The sequence below is a fragment of the Triturus cristatus genome, chromosome 1_1 (genome assembly GCF_964204655.1).
Source record: "Triturus cristatus chromosome 1_1, aTriCri1.1, whole genome shotgun sequence".
Classification (NCBI taxonomy): Eukaryota; Metazoa; Chordata; class Amphibia; order Caudata; family Salamandridae; genus Triturus; species Triturus cristatus.
This window is the reverse complement of record NC_140579.1, coordinates 684,510,319-684,535,142: the sequence shown is the minus strand read 5'-3', so window position 1 is coordinate 684,535,142 and position 24,824 is coordinate 684,510,319. Positions and strand designations below refer to the sequence as shown.

General features: G+C 43.0%; 1 protein-coding gene across 3 annotated transcripts in view; it reads right to left on the bottom strand.

Moving 5' to 3' along the window:
- NMT1 (N-myristoyltransferase 1) overlaps window positions 1-24,824 on the bottom strand; it is a 413,873-nt gene that overhangs the window by 249,561 nt on the left and 139,488 nt on the right. The window lies entirely within an intron of this gene.

Below are 24,824 nucleotides of genomic sequence, written 5' to 3'. Positions count from 1 at the left end.
TTAGTGATGGTCTTGGATATAGGTGGGACTATTATAGGGTGCTGTCTATGTGTGAATTGTCTACCTATGTGTTGCACCATGTGCCTTTCAGCCTGCAAGCCCCCTCTACTTTCTGTTCCACAACAGAATATGCGTATTATGCAAATCAATAAATAAGGGATTTAATCAACATTAGTGTTACTGCCCTCACTGATTACCTTTCTTACAAAGGCCCATGTGTTTCTTATTTTCCTCTGCTACAACCATATAAAGGAGAATATCTGAGATTAAGTACCATCATGAAATGAGGGATCAATCTGAATTATCTACTACTAATACTACAGGTTAGGGATAGCAGGAAAATACAAACTGTCAAACTTATGTTCAAGGGCCATCTGAGGAAAAGGCTGTTCGATATGAACATGATTCCAGCCATTTTTGCATATACCTGACTTTGTACCTCGTTGCCTGTGAAGTTTTTCCACCTATGCACCGACTTGTGCATTTTCTTGTTCTCCATGCTCTTGCAAAGTACTGAATGGTTGCTAGAATAATTACACCCTGTTAATCACTTGTACTAGCCATAAGAATGAATACCACATGCTATTTCCATCCAATTTGCAGTTAGTCAAGCCCTGAGAGTTTATCTCACATTGCTTACCTAGTAAATGTAGTGAGATTAGATATTTTTGTGTATGTATAACTGGAAGGAAATTTCCAATGGATTTGGGGTGGAGAGTGGAGTGCACGCAGACTTGTTTGTTATATAGTATAAATAGGAAAGGATTTTTGTTCTAATTCATTCTCTTCAGGGACATGCTTTTCCTGTGTTGTGCTTTGTGCCTGCTCGATCATACATAAACTGCTCTGTTTTACCTACTACTTCTACTACACAGATATCGCATTCTGTTCCAAAGTTCTGCCACTTGTACTAAGAATATAGATCCTCCAATGGTACAATTAATTGCGGTGCTAATCTGGAGTGCAAGCTCCCTTTTTGCGAGTACTGTTTGAACGTCCGGTCTAGGTATCGTGGTCCTTATGCTTAGGTGGCTTTATGACTGCTGTAGAGTGCCTTCAAAAGTAATAGTCTCTCTATGGGTAGCCAGTAAACTCATCATAGTTCTGTTGGGTGAAGACAAAGGAGAAGGAGCCTTGCTGCAGGTTTCTGTTATTTGTTATCTTTTGCATACAAGTATAAGCTACTGGCATAATTGATGTAAGATCACAAGGGTGAGGATAACCTGTATTTTTGTTGGTATCCAAAAGTACAAGAAGCTGTGTAACAGTTTTCTTTGTGTAGAAGGTATACTTTTTGACTTCACGGACACGTGATGTCGGCAATAGATTATATTCCTAGCACAAAGTTCCTCTGTCCATAGATTGAAGAGTCTGCCACTCTCTGCTAATCATCCGAGTTTTTACAGTGATGTGCATCTATAGCTCAGACAGTCATCAAGTCTTGATGCATAGAGATTATCTGGGTTTGCATTTTTAGGATGATTTGTGTGCCATCTGGATGTTTGGAACAGATAAGATTGAAGGATTTGATCGAATCTAGTTGGGGGCTAAATAGATGTGGACTATAAGAGTTGTGATTATGGATTCTTTTGTGAAGTTGCAATATTGAGGTTTAATATGAAGGGCAGCAAAAATACCAGCTTCATCTGCAGCGGAGGCAGGATGCAGTCCATCGAAGAGCATTCTCACAAATGCCAATATTTTGCAATGGGAGTAAAAAGGTTCGGTGGTGGACTGTGTCAAAAGTTGCAGATAAGTCCATAAGTTTTAGGTCCTCCCAATAGAGCTAATGTGGAATGACTGTGGTCCTGAAAGGTCTGAATCAAGACAGTTCACCCAACATAAGGGTATTTTCCTAATTAAATAGGTTATATGAACATGTCCAACTTCAAACTGAGCAGCTTGCTTGAAAACCAAGAAATCCAAGCCAAACCCCATTAAGCATACAAATGTGCTGTGGCGCAATATCCACTAAGTAAGGATGATGTAGGTCCACAGGCAGCACATTAAACAGCATACTGTGGCCACTGAGAGGACAGACACCAGCATAATAACTCCACTGAAGCCACGTAGTATGCAAGACTGTAGTGCCAAGCCAGAGTCAGACATACCGTCAAAATGCCCCATAGCAGGCAGAGACAAACATAATACTTTCACTCACAAAATCTAGGTTCTGCAGAAAGATTAGCGTATACAAAAAGATCAGGTTTCCATGACAGCTGTAAAGTATGGCCTATTATTTGTAGAGTTGACTGCGCTCTCGTGGGCTGGAAAGTAGAGGCCTACAATCCGTACCTCAAGAAGCCGTAGCATTATAGAGAGCTTCAATTCACACCACCCTCCCCAAACCTGATTAGAAACAAGAAATATTATTAATTCCAATGTGACATCTGTTATATGCTACCAACTTGAGAAAGTCATGACTAATGCACAAAAAGAAGTAAACAGGCATATGAAAATATGACAAGGTTTTTGGGCAACCTCTCGCTGTTCAAGGTCTTAAACAGTATTCAACATAATGCGAATAAGTACAATATCATACCCCTCTAGACAAGAAATCTGCCAGTTTCTCAAGTGCAATAGCAGTCGCTTGACACGTGCTCAGCTAAAGAAGGTCTGATAACCAGGGGTCACAGATAGTGCAGATACTGGGTGAATGGTGTGATAATATAGTCTAATAAACGCAGGATTTTTGGGCAAGAAGCTAACAAACAGAACACACCAAGCAGACAATGATTCACAACAGTCGAGCTACCTGTCATTGAAGGCTGAAAGCCAATTAAAATAACAAAAAATAAATCAAACAAACAGAAAAGGTGTTCCTTTAAATAGTGAAAATGCTACCAGCAGACGTATCACCAGTTGTGAATGCACAGCAAATTTGCCTTTAAGTAGATTCTATTATGCTCCCAAACCCATGTGTCTGCTGTATGGCAGAGGTGAAAGAAGCATATCCATATTCTTTGGAAAAATAATCCACTCTGCTTGAATGCTTACATTACTTTCTTCTAGACTTAACAACGGACTATAATCACCCCCTCACCAAAAGAGAACCAATACATCAGGACACAAAATGAAACAGATAAGTCAAAGTCCCCTTAAATGCTCCTGTATTAGAATATCTCACGATTATTATTTTAGGTCTTGCTATGAACAGTTGTATGCTTGGGAGACCCACGCTACCAATACTTTTAAAAAGTTCATATAAGTATCGAGAGCAGTCCACTTCACCTATTGGCTTTCATGGGGTTTTTCATGGTTTTAGAATGCTTGATTGTCCATCTGCATTTAGTTGATGGTACATTTGTGTCTCCTTTGGTTTTTGGTGACTGCTTCAAACAGTGCTTTTGTTATCCTAATTCGGCAGGTTCTCCCTTAAATATTACATTTTAATTGCCGGTTTATGGATTTATATTTTAGAAAGTGCTGTCCTGTTTGTCTTTATGACAGTCTAAGACTAGTCACCCTTGCATGCTTGTTCATTTTACTTTTATGATACCATGCTCTTTTTGTTCACAAGGTAAAGGCTTGCATGCACATCAGCTTTCTTAAAGACACAAAAAATATTGCCCCATTGTCAAAAGTATTTATAATGCAATATTTAACAGTTCATACCATTTAAGATCAGCACTTGCAACACAAGCTTAATCTTCGGTACAGCTTAACTCTGCTAATGCAACTCATAGTGGCTCCGTGTCTAGCTTCCAAACGGCTGAACCCCAGGATGTTGCTTCATTAAGAATTTTTGGAATTTTCTCTGTAGGACAGGAAGAACACACAAAGTCGCTCAACTATTACCAAACACACACTACCAAAAGGCCAGACCTCTTGACTTTGCCAGTGTATGTTTAAAAAAAAAAAAAAAAGTAAGACATACTGTCTTTGCCATTGCTGGATTTATTTCCAACCATCTATCAGAATATAACCCTGAAAACTGGAACGGGAGAGGTGTGCGGAGGAGTTATCCTTTCCTGGACCAGGACCCAGTAGAGCACATCTTCCTAGGAGTTGCAAGATCACTGCTCCCTTGATGGCCAAGAATACTAACCGGTTACTTTGGGAAGAAAGACTATACCACAAAGCCCTTAAACACACTATATAAATTTAAACGGAACCCCAAAGATGAAGCTACTCTTCAACATTCATTTAATTGGCAACAACGTGTACCAACAATAAGTAGTAAGCACCTACTTAGCAATGAAATAACTGTGCTAAGAAAATATTAGCTGCCAGACTGGATTTTGTAGGTTCAAACGGGTCATGACCCGTACTCCTTCATATCTTTTGAAGACTTTGGATGGAGGTTGACAGAAGAAGGCCATCACTGCTTTTCGTTTATCAATGACAGCAGGATTATCTTCCAAGTCATTCTAGAAATAGGTCTCACTACAGACGGCCATTTGATCAAACCCACATTTATAGCATTTCAAAATTTGTTTTCAATGGGAAATTGATTTAATGTCTGGATAATTCTAGGATTTTAGCGTCAATAACAGACAAAATTTCACATTTAAATCTCAGGTAATACAACTGAACTAAAATGTAGCCATGTACCTGTCTGGCCAGAAACAGGCCTACCTACCTTCCCAGACTCCAATGAATCCTTGGTCAGAGCCATTATTCACTTGAATGAAGCTTAGGGGAATTAATTGGATCTTTGCCTTCCACTAGGTGCTGAAGAACCAGCAGACATCAGCTGAGATGCGGATACTGAAGCTTGTTTGTATACAAATACTTTCAGCAAGTCCCCAAGCATGAGCACAGGCTGCCAATGCCCACTCATATCAATAACCATTCTCAACAAGGTGCAGGGATTTAAAGTCAGAATGCAGTTCTTTCTGAGCTAGCAGATCCAACATCCTGCCTTCTCATACGCTTATAAGCTAGAAGTACAAAGGGCGACATTTAGTTGAAAAAGCTCCAACACAAGGAAATTCCCTAACCAAAGCCTTATGAGATGAGTAAACTTAAATCTCCTTCACCGAAAAAAAAAAAAAAGCTTAGAACCTTCAGTTTCAAGACATGTTCTGTCAGGCAGCAGAGAGCTGGTCAACTCCATCTTGGTTCTTCTATTCTACATCCTTTTCCTCAATCAACAATTGCTTTGAATCACACCTGGCAACAGTGTGCTAAAGGCACTCCAACATACATGCAGCAAGTACAGGAGAAAAATGAACACTTTAATGTGCAATCGCCATGCAGTCCCAGTACTAGCTTTTAGATCGAGCCTAGGCAGCACACGTGTGGTCTTCGAGACATGCTGTGTTCAGTATATGGGCTTCAAGCCCGCCCATCACTTTTCCTTGAATCTTCCCTGTGCCATTCTAAATTCCTTACTTTTGAGTGGTAAAAGGTAGCCATTTGTCCCTCGCACACAAGGCGACTGGCCCAGTCACATATGTCATTTTGCTCCTGTTCATTTCAGTTTGTTTCCCGCACAGTTTCTTTTTATTTTTTACATTGCCTCGAATCGTATTGTGACAGTTAATGGAGTAGATTTAGCAATGCGCACCCCACCAGCAGCATCCCGGACTCGCGCATACCAGTGCTTAATTTGAGCGGGGGCATTCCGGTGCTAAGCATCGGTACTTAATTGGTTTCCGGTGCTGGCAGGCACACCTAATTGTCAACACCATACTTAAAACAGTCCACCACATGGTGGCGCTGCTCATCTAATTTAGGGATGAGCAGAACAACGGTAGTTTAGGAATACAATATACATTAAAATTGCTAATATCTGCCTCCCCAGCCATTCCCTTAGCTTTAGGGACCTGGAATAATCTGAACTGTTGCATTTACATGCGAGAGAGATGGTTAGTAGTTGTTTTGGCAGCGATGACAAGGGTGATGGGTGGTGCAAGCTGCAGTGGCCTCCTGGTCAGAGCTCGGACACTTAACATTTTACAAATTAAGCACTGGTGCATACCATGGCCTCAATCCACACCTTCATAGCTACCCACCATGGCTATTTACCGTAACATTTGAAGAGTGGTTCACATTCATTGAGATGCATCGGGACCACTGACTCGCGCATACCACCTCTCCCCTCACCCACAGTAAATCACACCTCCATAGCTACCCACCACTGCTATTTACAGTAACATTTGAAGAGCGGGTCGCATTCAATTAGATGGAGGGGGTTGATCTGGTTACCAGGTGGAGTGTGTCTCTGCTTGTAATGCTCCTGCATGCATACAAGAGACATGCTATGTTTATGCTTGTATGCCATGGACCGTGCTAATGAAGAAAGTTGGTTTCTGAGAAATACACCAGAAAGTGGCAACTGCCATTCGAGGGCAACAGTGGTTATGCATGTAGATTACATATATGGCCCTCAGGAGGGTCTGTTTAGGAAGGAGGAGTGCTGTGCTCCAGCCATTTTTTCAGAGCCAGGAGTGAGGAATGCATGGGGCGCAATTTGTGGAAGAGTATGTCGTTTGTTCAGTGCAGGTGCGTGGAACCCGACATGTAAGCGAGCCTGCGTTGGTGTTTAGACGGCTAGCCGAACTTCAAGGGGAGAATTACTTTACTTTGTTGCAATCCGGAACGTCCAACTGCTAATAGAACAGAAGTAAAGATGAAACAAAAATAAAATATATACACGTAAATTAAATCAAATCGGACGATGGCATATTTGAAATAATATGGTGGTAGACTCTTACATTACTTAAGAGATTAATATCAGTGCAAGAGTGAGTGTTAGCTGTGTTCTGTATTAGCACTGTAAATGGCCAACCGGTTTGGTTCTTGGGTAATCACAATTAGTGAACGGCTCAGTCGGCACTAAAGCATCATAGTAAACACACTGTTTATCCACACACTGCAAAAAAAAATGCACACTTTATTTGTAGGCACAGAACAAAGTCAAACCTGGTTCACCAGTTCCAAAGTCTGCAGCTCTAGATGATACGCCACATCTTCTCTGCAAATCAACTTTTTTTTTCTTTTTTAAATCATCTCCGTGAAGCTGTTTGCACCTCCCACTCACCCCTCCTCAATGACAGTTACATTTCCCACCCTGTCCCTATTCCACCCACCCTTGTGTCTGTTTTTTCTCTCCCCCCCCCCCCCCTAATCTACTTGTGCCCTTTTGTTATAATTTCCGTTGGAGTTTTTATATAGCACCTATCCTGCTTTTCAACCGCAGCCTGGCGCTATACTTTCGTTTTTAATACTATAGTGTGGAATTGAAAATTACGTATGCTGTGCCAGCTGTTAAGTGCCAAAAAGTAGTGTGCAGTGGCCCTTTTTATACTAGAGTAAAAGGCGAAGAAGGCATATATGTGAGGCCAGGGGCATATATGTTCGGATGCTTTCTCACAAAATAACTTATAAAGTCATTTGTGTCGTACTTCTGATACCCTAAGAACACATCAGTGTAAAGTAAATCAGTTTCGACAGTGCATGTACTGAAGCGAAGTAGAGCAAATGTTATGCCTGCTATTTAACGCTCCATCCGGGATACAACTGTCAAGATATATGTAGAGTAAGAGAAAAATACTTTGTTTTGGTATGCAAATTACGACTGTGGAGCATTTGTACTGCGGGGGTAGAAACGATTATTGCAAACCTACAACTTACACCGTCTGTGTCTTTTTGTTCCTTTTTGGCCTTTCAGCTTTTTTAAAGCTATTCAATTTCCTAAACGCTGGTGTAAGTAAAGTGAACTATTTATGTCCGTGCCTCACCCCCTGCATTTATAACATTCCCGGTGTGATCTCATTGCTCAGGTGTTTATTTCTTTAATCACTGGCTGACTTGGTAGCTGCAATACAATTTGCTAGTTGGGATGCCAAAAACTGGAAAGCGCACGATCTTACAAAGAAATACAGACGGGGAGGGGAAACAAGAGTGCATCCGTAATATCTGATCGGCCTTTCAAGTTGCAAATGTCTAGAGAGATGTTTTACCTGTTATTCTGCTGCTTACAAGAGAAAAAGTAACAACAACTATAGTAGCTGCCTTTCATTCGTAGGCCTGGTCAGTAAAGGTAGTGTAACCTACAGAACATACAGGGCCAAATGCCTCTATTTTAACGCCTAAGCCAGACTTACCCCAACAAACAGCTTGATTTGCAAGCACAAAGCCACCTTTGCAATTCAGAAAACCTGGCTTCACACTTGTACATGGATTTATTCACTTAATACTCTTTGGAAGTGAGAACTCCTAGGCAAGAATGCTCTAGAAGTTCACACAAGCAAGCTTAAACTTGTGTTGGTATTCACAATGCATATTCTGGCCCATTGCAACCTTATAAATGTTTAGTGAGTTATTGCTGTTACAGTGAAGTCATTCAGTATCAACGGTGCGAAAGACACTTCCCTCCAAAATGGGCAGGGATATAGAGGGGGGACTTTCGGTCATGTCTTTACTCTAATGTGGTTTTCCAGTAGGTCACGCAGTCTAGGTGTAAGTGTCTTTAGCAGGATGTCATGTCTTTAGAGTATGAGTTAGTCAGAATACCGGTACTAGATAGACTGAAGAACGGCACAGCTCTTGGTGGGATGCCGTGTCTTTATTTTAATAAGTAACTAATCTACTTTTAAGAAATAAATCATCTTAAACCTACTTCTTTGCTTGGACCGGGTCGCCTTACTCAAGATAATTTTGTTTCCCACATGAAAAAGCAACAATGTTTGCAAGTGTAGTTTGCACATCTATATTTTCAACATGAGAATATGGACGTCACACAAAGGGTTCAGGATTCACCCAGGAGATCTGCAGCTATGAGGGTTTCCTGGTGTAACTTTTCATGTAGTTATTTTGAGAATTCTAAAAACTATTGCTAGACACGTGAAGTCATACCTTTATGGATGCAGAGTTATTCGTGTTTTTAAGAATGGGGCCCACAAACGAATAGAATCCGCTCCTAAACAGATCTGTCACTTAATCTTCTAGATCCCCAACCCCCACGGATACTTTACTTTTAAGGTCTCGCCTACAGACAGCTTTAGTTGCTTGTTGTCAAAGACCTATTGTCGCCAATAAATTCAGATATATACATATAGTGGGCTTTAGGTTAGTCCATTGCTTGCCGTTTTAAGAGTCTGCAAAGGACTGGATACTTAATAGAACCGCAAACAAAATCAAATAGGTTCATTTGTAACATTACTTTACTGTTTATTTTAATTATTAGTCATGGATCATTAACGCAGGTCTAGAAGACATTTAAAAGCGCTTTCTGTTTAGATTTGCTGTTTGAAGTATGTACAGATGATAGCTAAAAATACCAGCTCTAGGTGATTTTGCTTAATTTTGTACATAAGCCCTCCAAATACGATGGTGCTGGTAGAAAACCGATCAGATGGCAACCTAGATAGGAGGTATTCTTGCAGCGGGTTTCTCGTATTTGATACACTTGTAATTGCAATGAGAGGTGCATTTAAAATAGGGGCACTCTCGGGAGCCATGTAATACTTCTGAGCACCCCTAACTTCTAGTGAGCAAGGAGCCTTGAACCATCCAGTATGTACTGGAGCGCTTGCATTTACGTCATCTGTGGGACACAGGTTTGAAAACCAGCAGGGCTTACGCAGCCTTTCATTCTTATTAGGTCAGTAAAATGAATACCAAGGAGTTGTGTAACACGAACACCTGCTAATTTAGGAGCTACAAAAAGGCAACATCTTTCTATGCCATTTCTAACTGTATACGCTGTGTTCTGCATTTATTAATTTTGGAGTGCAAGAATTCTTGGTTTCACATCCAATTCTAGTTTTTAGGTCTCGCGCCTAGCGATGCAGTTTGTGGCACTGCTCGCGCAGCGAGAGTCCTTTTGTGGAGGGTTCCAAAACGGAGCCTGGAATCGCACACGCGTGTGCGATTCCTTTTGGTCCACGGTATTTGCGTTTGCGGTTGTCTTTTTCAGAAAGACAGCACGCAATAGGCCAAAGGCGGTCGCGTTGCTCCGCCCATGGCCTATTGGTGTCTGTCACCCGCACGCCGACATCGGTTTTCAATTATCGTGCCCAGACACGGGCGCGATAATTGAAAACAGATCGCTCATTGTGGAGCGTGCGCGCACCACTCGCGGGCTTGTTCTGGATTTGCTCAGTGGGCACTCGGCTTGTTTAAAGAGCTTCCTAGTTTGTTTTGCTTTCAGCGCGAGGAGCGCGCTCTTGTTGACGTAGGTAAAGCGGCCTTTTTGTACACTATATTGAGTCGTTCTTGGATGCGCCGTCCCGTCTGATGTAGGTTGTTTTAACTATTTACATGTATTTAAATAGCTTCGCATCAGACGACAACGCAGAAATGAGCACTAAAAACATTAGCAACGATTATATTTTAAACTGTAAATATTTCACAATGAAGTCATCCCTGTCAAAACAGACGGGGGTCAAAATTATTTATACATACTGGCAAATATAACAATGCTAAGCTAACAAGTGTTCATTTAATTAATAACCAAGCATACCAAAAAGCTCTTTGTTTAGTCCCTGTTGCGTTTCTAGGGTTCAATCGTAGAATTAGAGCACAGCGTGTGCTTCGGAAACAGATGGATCCTTCAGCTGTGCAACAGTGCGGAGGCCATATTGGAATGGGCTCACCCTAAAGAAATCTTTCGTCTTTCTCGGGTAGTTTCCCGTTCTCCTTCCATGCTTCGAAGTTACGCCGGAAGTGCTTCAGTGGTTACTCTGGTTGCTAGGTTACAGGCCATGCTTGCAACAAACCGAGTTGAAGCTTGCGATTGCATAGTAATATAGAAACCCCCTTGTCTGCGGAGAGTAGGGGCGGCCATGGCCGGCGACGAGACAGCGATAGACACCCCCTAATAGTTCATTCTTTACCTATGTGGCCGAAGGGGAGCAGCTATACCAGAAGGCGGAGTACATGAAAGCCATAGAATGCTACAACACTGAGTAAATGTCTAGAGTACTGCGAGTACAGAAACTGAATTGCAGCCCTGCGAGTATAGGCGCGGGGAATGCAGCAATATGTTAACTATGGCGCTGTGAGTCAGTCAGCTAGGCGCTGCAAATAGACTGAATGCGAACTTAACTACCGCAGTGTGAGTCAGGGAGTTAGGGTTCTAAAGCAATGTGAGTGCTGTAGTTCCAACACTGTCAGTACACAGTGAGCATAGAGATGGGGCTGGAGCACTGCGAGTGAAAGCCAGAATAATAGGACAGCTGTTACACCGCGAATATAGCCACCGAGGGCATTAGTAGTGTTTATACAACCGTAGTAACAGAAATGTGAGGACAAGACTTATGCTGAGTGCATGGGCTGGAGCTAGGACCTCATGAATACAATCATGTAGGGTATAGTAGTATAGAGCAATTGGATCATAGCAATGTGAGAAGAAGATGAGAGTACAAGATCAGAGCACCTTGAGTGCAAGAGCTAGAATCAAGTGAGTACAGCTGTAGGGATAGTGAATATAGCTATATCCTATAAGGGTACAGCATTAAGAATAGAAGAGCTAAACACTGCGAGTGTAGTCTTTGAAGATATCGTAAGAAGTAGACCAATGTGGAAATAGCACTATGCGCTTGGGTACTATAAATTCAAGACGTAGAACCGCTTGCATCACTCCGCGCCACCACAGCATCACTCCGCGCCACCACAGCATCACTCCGCATCGCCTTTGCACTAGTACACCACCATATCATCATCACTTCGCAAGACCCGAGTATCATTCAGCATCACCACAGCATAGTCTCCCCACCAGTCACCACCACCATTACCACCACTTCAGTCTGCTCTCGGAATCTGGCATCTGTCGATTGTCCCCTAGTGTCTGGCCACTGCTAGTGTTATAATACAGGTACGAGTTCCCAACCTTCACCCTCCGATTGTTTATGCCCCCTCAAAAAAAGCTTTAACAAGCAACCATTGGAATAGGCAGAAACAAGTTGCCAGCATTGCAAGAGCAAAATAAAACTGCATTTACAATGCCAATAGCTCAAACTCTCGCAAATGCGAGACCTATTGCATTGCAAATGCTAGTTTCATTAGCTCTGGAATCTGCTGTGGTGACAAACGTGGTTACAGCTGCAGATTGCTCTAAGCACTCTCTCCCAGCCCCGCAAAATTGAGGCTTCTTACACAAACAAATTTATGCGGCATTGTGAAGTAACAGATATTTTAGCACCCAGGATAATCTGCTGTATGGCTTAACCCTTATAGGATGCTAAAGGCAAGACCGTTTGGCTATGTCAAAGCTTGTTAATTTGTGCAGGTGGTTGGCAATGGCACTCATTGATGGTGACTAGTGGGTATTTATGAACACTCAATGCTTGAAATTTAAAAACAAATGGGGACCATAATGCACTAAAGCAAGCAAACTCATGATCCATCTATTGAGATTAAAACTCCGATCACCTTAAATCACAGAAGAACCTTTACAAATGCATTGGATAAGCATTAAAGAGTAGGAGTTCCTAAAACATTTTTTTTTAAAAATCATAAATGTTATATACTGCCTAAAGTATACAATAATCCAACCAATACCCCAGGCAGACCCAGTATTTCGGGATGTAGATCACTATGTCAACAGGTGATTTTTTTCTAAAACAGTTTATATTCAACACCAGGGTATACATCAGGGATTCGATGGACTTCAATAACTAAATTGACGATACCATTTTTGATCATAACACAGATATTAGCTAGCTTTGGCACTGAAGCCCATTGCACGATATCCTACAGGAAGAGGCATTAGAAGTCAGAGAGGAATGTTCTCATTAAAAGAGAATGTAAAGGGGCATGGCCAACCACCAAACATAGCGGACATGCAGTGAGTGCTCCCGAGCCGAACCACATAATCCTGACATTTCTGAGTGAAGAGGTGTGCATCTGCTGATGGACACCCCAGATGCTAGGAGTACTAAACAAAACTTGGACGGCGCTTCCGGATCGTATTTTCCACAGATCTGCCACATCGAGACAGCGCGGCCTGACCATACGGTGAAGTGAGAGGCTGGGCCGTGGGTTTAGCCGAGAAGCAGTGCTGCAAACGGGACAGACACTACAACACACTGACTCACCCAAAGAGGTCTCAGGTCTGAAGTGGGGACAGATCTGGGAATTGGTCCCATAATTGCTGTACCCAGAGGAAAGGCAAGTAAGTAAATCTTATTGTATATAGTTAATTAAAACCTTTACAATTTTTGTGCTAAAATCATCCAGATGACGTTTAAAAGGTAAAAAGGATGCACAGGTAATATATACTATTATATTTACAAAATTGAGGTTGAATTAGGTGCTGTGATTTGCACCTCGGTCCTTTGGTTATACACATTTGATTTCATACACTAATATGCCACGGTGTGCAGATCCTGAGATAACAATATAATGGTTACGTAATAAAACTAAATATTAAAAAATGTCAGGAAGAAAGAAAACTGTAAAATTCGGCATCCTTCTTTTCCCATAGCCAGAGATTTAAAAAAGTGCTATTTTTAAGATTTCTGTAGTAAGAAACTGACTTTCTGCAGGAATCTGGTGGCCCTGCATGCTACCTGTAACAATTGGCTATTCAGTGCTAGCATTACTGCTGGCCGACATGATCTAATTTGATATGTACGAAATGCTTGCAATAGATAATAACGTCTCAAGTTATTCACAGTTGGACAAATGCACAGTAAATGAATCAGAGTTTCTTCTGCTTGGCCGCAAAATCTGCAGAGTGTTGTTGGCCATGTTTGTTTCCATGCTGGAACTTGATCTTTTGAGATAAAAGCCCCCAATCGAGTTAGAAGCAGCAGTTGTTGAATAGCTGTTATATGGTTGACTAGGTATGGTTGCGGGGAGCGTATCTCATATGAAGCTAATACCGTCCAGCTGTGTTTTTTCTTTGCTAGGGCGGCTTTATCTGTGATCCAGGCTTTTTGTTTTGCCGCATGGTTGGCTATTTTTTTTTTTTTTTTAAAGCTGTAGTTGGTATTCCAGGCTTCTCGCATTTTAAGGGTTACCAATGCTTCTTCTAGAACTGTGTTCCAGGCTTTTTTTCCCAGGCTTTTTTTCTCCCTTTTTCTGATTCTTTATTTCAATCCTACAGAGCCCCATCAAGGAATGCTCTTGTGCTGCTTTTAGTTTCCAACACATTTTTAATATTGCTGCTAGTCTTACTGGGTGCTGGTTTGATAGCCCAAATTCCAGAAGTACTTGTGCTTGAGATACAAACTGCGGGATCTGAAAGATGTATTTGAATAACTCTGATTATTGAAAATTCAGGAAGTTTGCATCATGTCCTGTGAATATTTCGGAGCCGTACGCAAGGGTTGGAAGAAATTTAGCAGCGATGACTTTTAGCAAGTATGAATTGGATGGGCACTTCACTTTTGTTTTTAGTAGATTTAGAACAAAGCGTGGTTTGTTAGCCTGGACTTTTCTGTAAAAGAAGTGATCTTTTAGAGTCAACCTCGAGTCTACCACTACTCCTAGGTACTTGTATGTGTCACTTTGCTCTATGGTGTTGCTGCGTGCCATTTGAATTTTTTGTCTTGTCCTATGCGTGATGAAAACCAGATGACCTTCGTTTTTTTGTGATTAATAAACAAACCATGCTACCTAGTATATTCGAGCAACCTTCTGATGGAGCGCTGTAGGCCCATTGGGGTCTGGCTGCATAGGACTATGTCATCTGCGTACTGCATGCTTCTTATTTTGCAGTGTGCTAACTTTGGAGGATCACTTTGAATTTCCGATAGTCTCCTATCCAGGTCTGCAGTAAAAATGTTAAAAACAGTGGGGGCCAGTACACATCCCTGCTTTAGGCCAATGTGCGTTGGGATCTTTGCTGCTGTTCTTTCACCATTCCCTAATTTTATCTTGACCCATGTGGATGTATACAAGTTGATAATGGCCCGCGGTAACATTGGTGGAATACCCCAGTTTGCCATCTTTTGCCATAGGAGATCCCTTGGTACCGTGTCGAACGCTGCTTTTAAATCGACAAAACAGGTGTACAGTTTAGTGGATTTGTCCTTTCCTTTTTTGTCAAGAAGGTTCAAGGTTAACAAGTTACACAACGTGTTTGTTCCCGGCCTGAACCCAGTCTGTGTAATAGGAAGGATCTTGTTCGTGGTGACCCATTCTTCCAGTGGGAGGTTTGCTGCATATATTTTGGCCTCTACGTCAATAAGAGCGATGAGCCTATAGTTCGCCGGGTCCGATCTAGCGCCTGGTTTAAAAATTGGATGCAAGATGCTCCCTCTCCAGGATGACGGTATACTTTCCGTTTGAAAGGCGTGGTTGAACAGTGGGGTAAGGTGTTCTGCCCAGAATGATTGGTCATGTTTAAAGAGTCCATTTGGCAAGCCGTTTGGGCCAGGGACGCCAGTAGTCCTCAGTTTTTTTTAATAATCATTTGTACTTGGTGTGTTTTGATCCAGTTTTCGGCAAAATTTTGTTCGGGTTCTTCCCTTTTTTGTTGGTAATGGATAGTGTGATCTGATTTCAATGCTTGATGATTGTAGTTGTTCCCTTGGTTTTGCACTAGATAATGTATACAATCTGCCTCTAATATGTTTGCGTTGTGTTCGCAGAATGCTCCGTTTGCTATTTTATTAATTTCTGCATAAAATTTACTATTTTATTTACTTGTTTCCAATAGTTTTAGCCAAATTTCAGTTTGTTGATTTTTCTTTGCTATCCAAACCTCTTTTTTATATTTTTGCCTTAATTTGTAGATTTGTCGCTGTATGTCTTCACCCATGATCTGATCTTTTCCTTGTAGCTTTCTAATTTCCTAATTTAGAAAACTTTTTTTGCACACTATGGAGCCGACAGGCTCTAAGGTTGCTGGCCTTGGTTTGCTTCTGTGGCTTTTGTTTTGGGAACCAAATTTATCAATTAGGCTTATGATCATCTTTTCCCAATTAGCCCAATGCTCTGCCAATCTTTTTTCTTTTTTTATCTGTACATTTTTTAAGTGAATCATTATTTCTTCGGCGTTCTTTCCATTCCACGCAAGTCGTTTTAGGTTATATGGGCTAGGAGTTTCCATCAAGTCATTACTTGCTGGTGCCCTTCCAAATTGAAGGCTAAGATCAATTGATTGCAGACTATGATCACTCTCCAATTTGTGGATTATTGGATAGCTGACAATCCTTTGCAGTACCTCCAGGTCCACTATGGTGTAGTCTAGGACTGATCGAGCCCGTTTAGCTATTCTGGTCGAAGCTGCTGGCTGGTCTTCAGGGTTGCGGCCATTCAGAATGATCATGCCGATTTCAGCAAAATTTGAGGCACCCAGCTGGCCATATCTATCCTTTTGTCGATGATTTGTTATTAGTGATGGGATTGTTTTGCCTTTCAGTTTGTTTTGTTGTTTGTTTTGTGTGTGAGCTGCTTGTAATAAAAACATATTGTAGTCGCCTGACACTACAATTCCTGCCTGTGGGAAAGTGGATTGCAAAGATTTGACCAGTGCTTTGAGGGTCGCGATTTTCTCTTGTTTCGTCTTTGAATCTGGGTGAATTTAGGTGTTACAAATTACCATTGACCGTGTGTCTTGAGGGTCTTGTGCGCCAGAGCAGAGGTCTTGTGGTAATTCAATTTTGATGCACTGAATCCATGTTTGTCCAGACCCAATCAGATCGTACGTCCATGGTATGCTAGTGTTAAGGTAGGTTGATAATCCACCGGCTGCCCTACCAAGTGAGCCGCTTTTGGTGGCATATTGTTGAAATTCTTTAAAGCCGTTTATCTGAACCGATGTGGACCAGGTTTCTTGAAGTAATAAAATATCAAATTGTTTTAGGAATACTAATCGGTCTGCATCCTCTATTTTGCTGCCTAGTCCATTTATGTTCCACAAGCATAGTTTCAAGTTGCATTTTCATGCTTCATTTTTCCTGTGGTCCATGGAACTTGGTATTGGGGCTAGCACTTTTCAGAGTTTGAGTTGTTGCTCCTGATCATCCTTGGTGGATGATACGTAGATTGGTCCATCCTTCCTTGGTGCTGGCGGTAGGACCTACTGCCCCCCGAAGTAGTCCGCTATCTGTTTGTAATCTTGACTCTGCCGTCGGGCATAACGGGCCTGGATATCTTTCTGTTTGTTAATCTAATTTCAATTCCCCTTTTGGTGAAATCTTCTCTATGCTGCCAAAACTCTTTAGCGTTCTTTGGGTAGCTCCAAGTTACCACAGTCTTATCTCTCCCCTTTGCACTTGAGTGGCTTGAATTGGATGCTTTCTCTATGATTTGTTTTCAAGTGTTTTAATGTTGATATTGAGTTGGCAAGTTTTAAAATAGCACTCAGATTGAGGATGTCATGATATCCTCTGGAGCTATAATGCGGGATAATTTCTAGAGTTATTAAACCTACTGGATAATTTTGTTCTTCGTTATCATTTGAATCCAGAGACATGTTTTGGGCGCTTGTTTTTAATTTATTGACTGGATTGAACTAGTCGGTTTTCTTGTCCTGTGCTGTTTCCTGGTTGCCTAATGCCGGCGAGTGGACTGTCAAAGTATTGTGTAGTAATTCTTGGTTGTTGCGATTTAGCCATGATATTTCCTTTTTGTGCCTTTGTAATTTTGGAAAAGTATTAAGATATACTTTTTTGTTCTGCTCGGGTCCGGTTTTAATGAACCATCTGCGAATTGATTTTTAGTGTGACCTTGTGTGGACTGAGAGTCTTTTAGGCTACTTCGCTGTGCTGTTATTAAGTCTGTTGGAGGCGCATTTGATCTGCGATGATCGTGTTCTTGTCCAACTTCCCCTAGTTCTTCCTGGACCCTTATGCTTGCCTCTTTTCCCTTCGGACCATTTTTAGGAATTGTTCCGGGCGAATTTGTATTCTGGCAGCTTTCCAGTGATGTCTCTCGAGCCTGATGCTGAATGAAGAGTGCTGTGGCTTTGTTACTTTTTTGCTTGTTTTGCCTTGCTTTTCTCAATCACTTTCGTTCGCGTTTAGTTAAAGGGTTGTAAGATTTTTGTTGCTGATTTAACTGTGGCCTTGTTTCTTCAGTCAGTTGATTGTCATATTCTTGTATTTCTTTGTGAATGTTTTGCATTGGCATGCTAAGTGGTGATTCGGTCTGGGTGTCTGATGTAAGGTTATTTGAAATGCCTTCCATTACATCCACACTGGTTTCCTCATTTACTGAGTTGTCCAGGCTGGTAGTGAGCTTCAGTTGGTCTGGCTCATTTTCTGTGCAGAAGCTTGCGATGATGTTGTGGTCAGTTTTTTTTTTTTTTACCTCTGCTAGGATATCTGTTAGAATTATCGGCAGGGCCTTAAGTTGGTTCATTGTTCGAGCATTGGCATTCGTGGTACATTGTGTGAGTGTCTTTCTGTACCCGCTCAATGAGTGAATTTAAATCTTGTATTTTTCGGTCTATACCAACCACGTGGGATGCCAAAATTTGCAAGAGATCAATTTGTAGCTCTAGTTTTTGTGAGTGTTCGAGTAGTGCTGAGGATATGGTTTTCATGATGCCAATAAACGACAGCCACAATGGGGCCTGTGATGATAGGAAGTGTTCTGTTTGGTTAGCGCCTACTTGCTAGCTTGACCAGGTATCCTTCCCTGGTATATTCCAGATGTTTCCCGGTAGTTCTCCTCCCAGGCGTGCGCCTAGTTCAGATTTTGTTGGTTTATCACGTTGTGTGGGAGCAAGGACAGTCCGCTAGTTGGACCTTGATTGGTGAAAGGATGGTGTGGTAGATGTAAGGGAGCCCTGTCGGACCATTTGGTGGAATTTCGTTTAACTCATAGCAACTTATTGAACTAATTAGACAATCCTGTGCTTCCTGTGTTTCTGAAACTGAAGCCGAATTTGTTATTTGCACTTCCTGTGGCGGCTCCTGACTAGTTGTTAAACACTCCTGTGCCTTCTGTGTTTCTGAATTAAAATTTACATTGTTTTTAGGCTGGACCACTGCTTGATTTACTGGAGTTTCTTTGTTATATGTTTCAATGTCCATTATATCCGTGCTTGAGGCTGACGGCTGGCCACCCCCGAACTCGGACCCCTGAGCATAAAAGAATGATCCAAGGCTTATTGATCGTCGCTTTGTTTTTCCCTCAGATAGTATTTTGAGAAAATTTGATTGACCAATGTTTACTGCTTCCCTTGCGTTTATTTGTGCTGTCAAAGTTATTCTGTTAGCGTTCATTTTGGGGATCGTCCAGGGGCTTTGGCTGTTCTCTAATGGGATATTAAATTGTCTGTAGCAGGTTAGACATGGAGCCAACTGAGTGAGACATCCTTTTTTTAATGTCCTGGGTGCTGGTGACAGTTATTGATTTCGGAGCTCGTGGCGCTGGTGAAATTAGGAAATCTGTGATCTTTGTGTTCGTGAGTGTTGGTGTTTTCAATGGCATCTTGGCAATATGGGTATTGTTCTCCAGCGCTTTATCTTCTTCTAGGGAAGCACTTGCTCCTTCGCTCGACTTGCCACTATTCTGTTGGTTTCTTTTTTTTGGTTTGGCCTCTGTTCTGTCTCTCCCTGATCTAATGGTGGACTTCGATGTTTTCACGCTCCTAAGGTTCCTTTGAGGAGCCTTGCTCAACACTTGGCGCTGGGTGGGCAGAGGTAGGAGGATGGTTGGGGAGTGACTGGCTACGCACCCCCTAGCTCCTACTCCTTTCTCCCACGCTTTCTCCTCCCGCTAAGCTCTGAGCACCCCTCCCTGTACTCCACCCGATGGACCTCACCCGGTCTCAAGGTTACCGAGCCTCTTTCCACAGGGGGGGTGCGGTATGGGAGTCAGCAGTTGGCTGTTGGGCGCGACCTCCTTGGGTGCGAGCAGCTACGAACTCACCTGTGGGGATGGGGTAGGTGATTGGTGAACCTCACCTCCGCTCCTCCTAACCACGGCTCTCCTCCTACACCTCCTGCGGCTCCTGCCGTGCGCTTCTGTTCTGGGGCCCCAGCCCTCCTGTGGGCTGTCCCGCGGCTCTCACAGTGCTGGCGAAGCTCTAGCGGATCTGCTTACACTCTCCCGCTGCTCTCGCGGTTCCTGCAGCCCTTGCAGGTCGCTCCTGCGGCTCACTCCTGCGGCTCTTGCGGGTCACTCCTGCGGGTCGCTCCCGCAGCTATCGTGACTCTCACGACTCCCGCTGCTCTCACTGGGCTCCCGCGGCTCATACTCGGTACACGGTGAAGGTCAGTAGTGTAGCTGACTCTAGACCACTGACCCCAACAGGAACTGGATAACAGACACTCCTGGGACAGACATCTCACTGCATCCCCAGCAAAGAATCACAGAGTAAAGGGACGCCGGGCGTGGCGGAGCTAGGCGAGGACGACGGCTGACCAACAGGTACAAGAAGGGACCATATTGGATCAGGGCGGCCCCGGGGACATAACTAGAGCCAAGAGTCAAAGCCCCCACAGTGGAGAATTAATCTCTCTGACCTGCAGGAGATCGTAGTTAATCAGCGGGGCCCGATTACAATCTTACAGATTGCATAAGGGACACAGGGGACTGGGCAGAGCCTGTAAAAGCGCGTCAGAGGACTGAGCCTGGATACGAGAGGCCCCAACCGGGGGAAATACTCAACCACACCACGCCAATACATAAGATCCCAACCATGAGTAACAGGGTAAGAACCGTCACTACCTGGGAAGGGGGCAGCATGGCAAATTATTGCGAATTGTGCTGTGGGGCCCAGAAGGTCGGAGCACAACAATACCCAGCACCAGCCATCAGCCTGTAGCTTGGAGGGTATACTGGCCGGCCTCTGGGCCTGCAGCTGTGATCAGAGATGTGCACTCCCTGGAGACTGGGCCCTACCACAAGCGTGGCGAGGAGGCCTGGCAGCAGGTAAACGCTGCAAACTGAACTATGTAGAATCTTTGGCACGAGTTATAAGACTATGATACAATGGCCCCATAATAACATACTGGGATCCCTGCTAGTGGTCAAATCAAAAGCAAACAAAAGTCGCTTCATCCTTTGAAAAGGAGTATGAGAACAGTACAGCAGCAGACCGGTGCCCAGTGGTGAGGACGAAAGCCAGCAGTACAAATTGAAAGATCAGACTAACTGGCCGAGGAACGACAGAAGGGAGGCCCCAGCTAGCCAGGTCTATTATACGGGTGCCTGTCCAAGAGCTGGCGTACTTTGCAGATCGGTAATTCATAGAGTGGCTGAATACAGAGGTGTGCCTAGATACCACAATCAGCCCTCCAAAACACGAACAAACCAATTACCTAAGCAGTGAGGAGAAAGACATCAAAGGGCTCCAGGGTTATCCCCCACTCTCCAAAAAATACACTGACAAAGGAGGGAAAACCTAATGATGGTTGCGTGCATTTTTAATTCTAAGGACCGCAACACTCTTCTGCGCAGCGCCAGAGAGAAAGCTCCCCTACCATATGAAAATAAGCGAATCTCCCTTTTTCCAGACTACACACTACTCGTTCGGTGCCAAAGGGCTTCATGCCAAGAGGTGAAAGCACAGCTAAGAACACAACATCTCAAATACGCCCTGCTCTACCCAAACTCGACACAAAATAATATACGAATAAATAAGTCACTTCTTCGGAAGCACGGGGGCAGTGCGCGCCTAGATGGAAGCGGTCATCCCGGACAGCATCCACAAAGCAACGCAGGAGACCACTCCCCAAGGTTCGCAAGAGACACTAAAAGGTAAACAACACCGCAACAAGACACCCTGATAGTGATTCGATAAAGCCCCACCTCCAAAGCAGGTACTTGAAGGCCAAAGAGTGGCAATACAGACCGCCGTGATGCTCAAAGATATGGAACCACCCTCAGCAGAAGAGTTATCAGAAGACACTACGATGCATTCAGACTCTGAGAACAGTTTAACTTTGTTTCCCTCCATCACATTGCAGCTGGTGAATGACTTATCAGGATGATGGACCAAGCACGGCACTCATTGGCAAACCAGACATGGGGTGGTAAGGTATAGTGTGTATGATTTAACCTCACAACAGTTAAAGACTCAAAAGCTCTAAACATATATATGTCTTTAGTACAGTCTATAGATACAATATATGTGTTTTTATCCAAGGTAAATATTGGTGCCCATTTTGGTATGTAACAGATTGTTAACCAACACATCGTAATGCACTAGAAAATGGCTCCCTGTGGCCCTAGGAATCACTCCCCACTATTGAAATAGCAGTAACACGCTGTTAATTGGGGCAATCGGTGTGTTGCACAGCATAACCCCAAATGCGAACGCAACTTGTTGTTTACAGCTATTATGGCTTTTTTTCTTTATTCGTTTGGTTGAATACAGTTATATTGTCAGACTTAGTACTGCGAAGGAACGGGGTGGTTTGGTTAATTAGCTCACATGGCAGACCACGTACTAGCACGAAGGACATGCGTCCTCCTCTAACAATCATACACTCAGAGAATCCATGCAGAAGCAGATAAAGTGGGAACCCTGCTTACACAGATACTTAGGAATGCCCCCACATTCTTGAAATTAATACCCCAACCATGGTCAATGTTACCACACAGAAAAGGATCAACCCCGCCATTTGCAGCTACTACGAGACCCTATATGATGGTCATGCTCCCACGAGTATTTTACTATTTCACCAATTTACCTATAGCGATTCCAGCTCACTGTTTTACAGCTCTAAACACACTCCTGACGGAATTGATCTGAGAAACAGGCTGTAGACGGGTGGGGCTAACGAAGCTGGGGCTAACGAAGCTGCGGTTACCGCCGGATAATGGCAGTCTGGGTGCCCCAGATTCCCAAGCATACTGTTTAGCTAGCCAAATGCAGTGGCTGGAGTATTGGCTAGCTGGACATTATTTACATGAAATGCCCAGGGTAAATTACACACTATATTGCTACCCTGGACAAAGACTCCACTACAACACCACTGTTGTTACAAATTGTTCTTGCATATTGGAGATAAGCTCTGAAATATACAAAGCGAGTCAGTCCTTACGCCCCAAATATTCCACTCTTGGGTATCCCAACTCCAACTAGAATACCGACGAGCCGTTGTATACGTTTATGGGAACAAGCGAGAGTTATAACAGTGGGGGCAATATATGGGAATAGGATGCTACTTAACCACACTGACTTTGTCCACGAGCAGGGTCTCCCAGACTCCTTATTCCTTATGCACGCCAATATAACACGATACGTCAGAACACATTGGTCTCCGAAAGGAATGGAGCCTCCCACACACGTCCACTCCCTATATTTGATGGGCATTGGCATGCATTTAATCTGATGGCTATACAGAGGCATATGCACACACACTGCAGTACCCCTTACACACTTGAGAAGTGGGGGCAGGACCTAGACAAGGTGCTTGAACACAAGGAGTGGAAAGCCCTATTAACTTTCCCCAGGAAAGTATCACGCAACACTAGATTTAAATTCGTCCAATAATAGGATACTGCACAGAGCACATCTGACACCGCACAGACTACACCACATGCTCCCAGAACGGTCTGCAAAATGCCCAAGTTGTGGGGCTCTAGATGCAAACCTAATGCATATGTAATGGGTATACCCGGTTCTCTCATTCTTTTGGACACATGTAACTGACACAAAAAGGAAGGTACCAGGAGGAACACACTGGGATACAACGGAAAGCTGTACATTAGGCTTACACCACCGACCCAAGACCCACAAGTGCAAGCGAAATTTGCAGACTAAGCATTACTTATTGCAAAGTGGTTAATAACTAAGAGATGGAAATAAGTTTCTCCACCAAGTGTACTGGGTCAGCGGGAAGAGGTAATCCAATGGGGAAGGGCAGAAAGTGACTCACTCCGCAGAGAGGCGTACATGAGATTGCGGAAGACGCCAATATAATTGGAATGCGATATACTACTGGAATCCTTTAAAGCTCTAAACGCACTGATTATCTGAATGATATCCACTTTGCCCCTAACAGAAAAATGCAGATTGTGAACACCAGGTCGACACTTTCAGGTAACACTGTAATTAGACTATGCCGAAGCACCATTGCAATAATGCTAAAGGTATTTTTCCTCCCAGTAACGGTACCCGGACTATTTCTCATAATTACTCAAAATGAAGAAACAGATCTTAGCGCACCCATCAGAAAACCATTGAACTGATAATTAAAGTGGCCTACATCTTGTGTGCAGTAAATACCAGGGCATTAAGTAAGGGGGGGGGTTAGGGGGGTAAATGTGCACAAGCACATATCCAATGAATATATAAGATATCACTGGAATGATGTTTAGACTAACTAATGCATGTAAAATTGTCGAATTTTCATGGAAATACCTCTAGTCATGTGAAATGGAATGTATGTTGCCAATGATTATATGACTAACTAAACGTTATAAGATGCTACCGATACACATGTACTGAGCACATTACAAAATTAATGAAGTTTGTGGGGGGGGAAAAATAGAGACAATGTGAATGAAACTCTCGTATTCAAATCAGTTATTTTTGCAAATAAGAACGTAGCAATGGGCTGCAGATTCACCCCAGAGATAACCAACCTTTGAATGGCCTAGTTGGAAGACAAATGCATCTATATTATCATCCCCCTTAGAGAATATCCCTGCATACACATATAGATGATGATGTCATCATTTCACATGGCCAATAAGACACCATGGATTAATTCCAAAGCATATCAAACAATAGATAAAGGGACTTAAAATTCACCATGAATTCAGACAAAATGTAATTGAATTATTCTAGACCTATGGATAAAAAATGACAATGGATTCCATATACTAGCACACCCCAGTGGCAGAAATACCCAGTTTCATTTTTAGGTCTCGCCCAGCTATTGCGTTTACGCAATCGATATGCGAGACTCTAGTAAGAGGGGCATTTCAAAGTGCTCCCAAAAGTGGATTGCATGGCGAGCACGCGCACAATCACGTGCATCGTGCCGCCATGCAATCCGTTTGGGGAAGCGCTT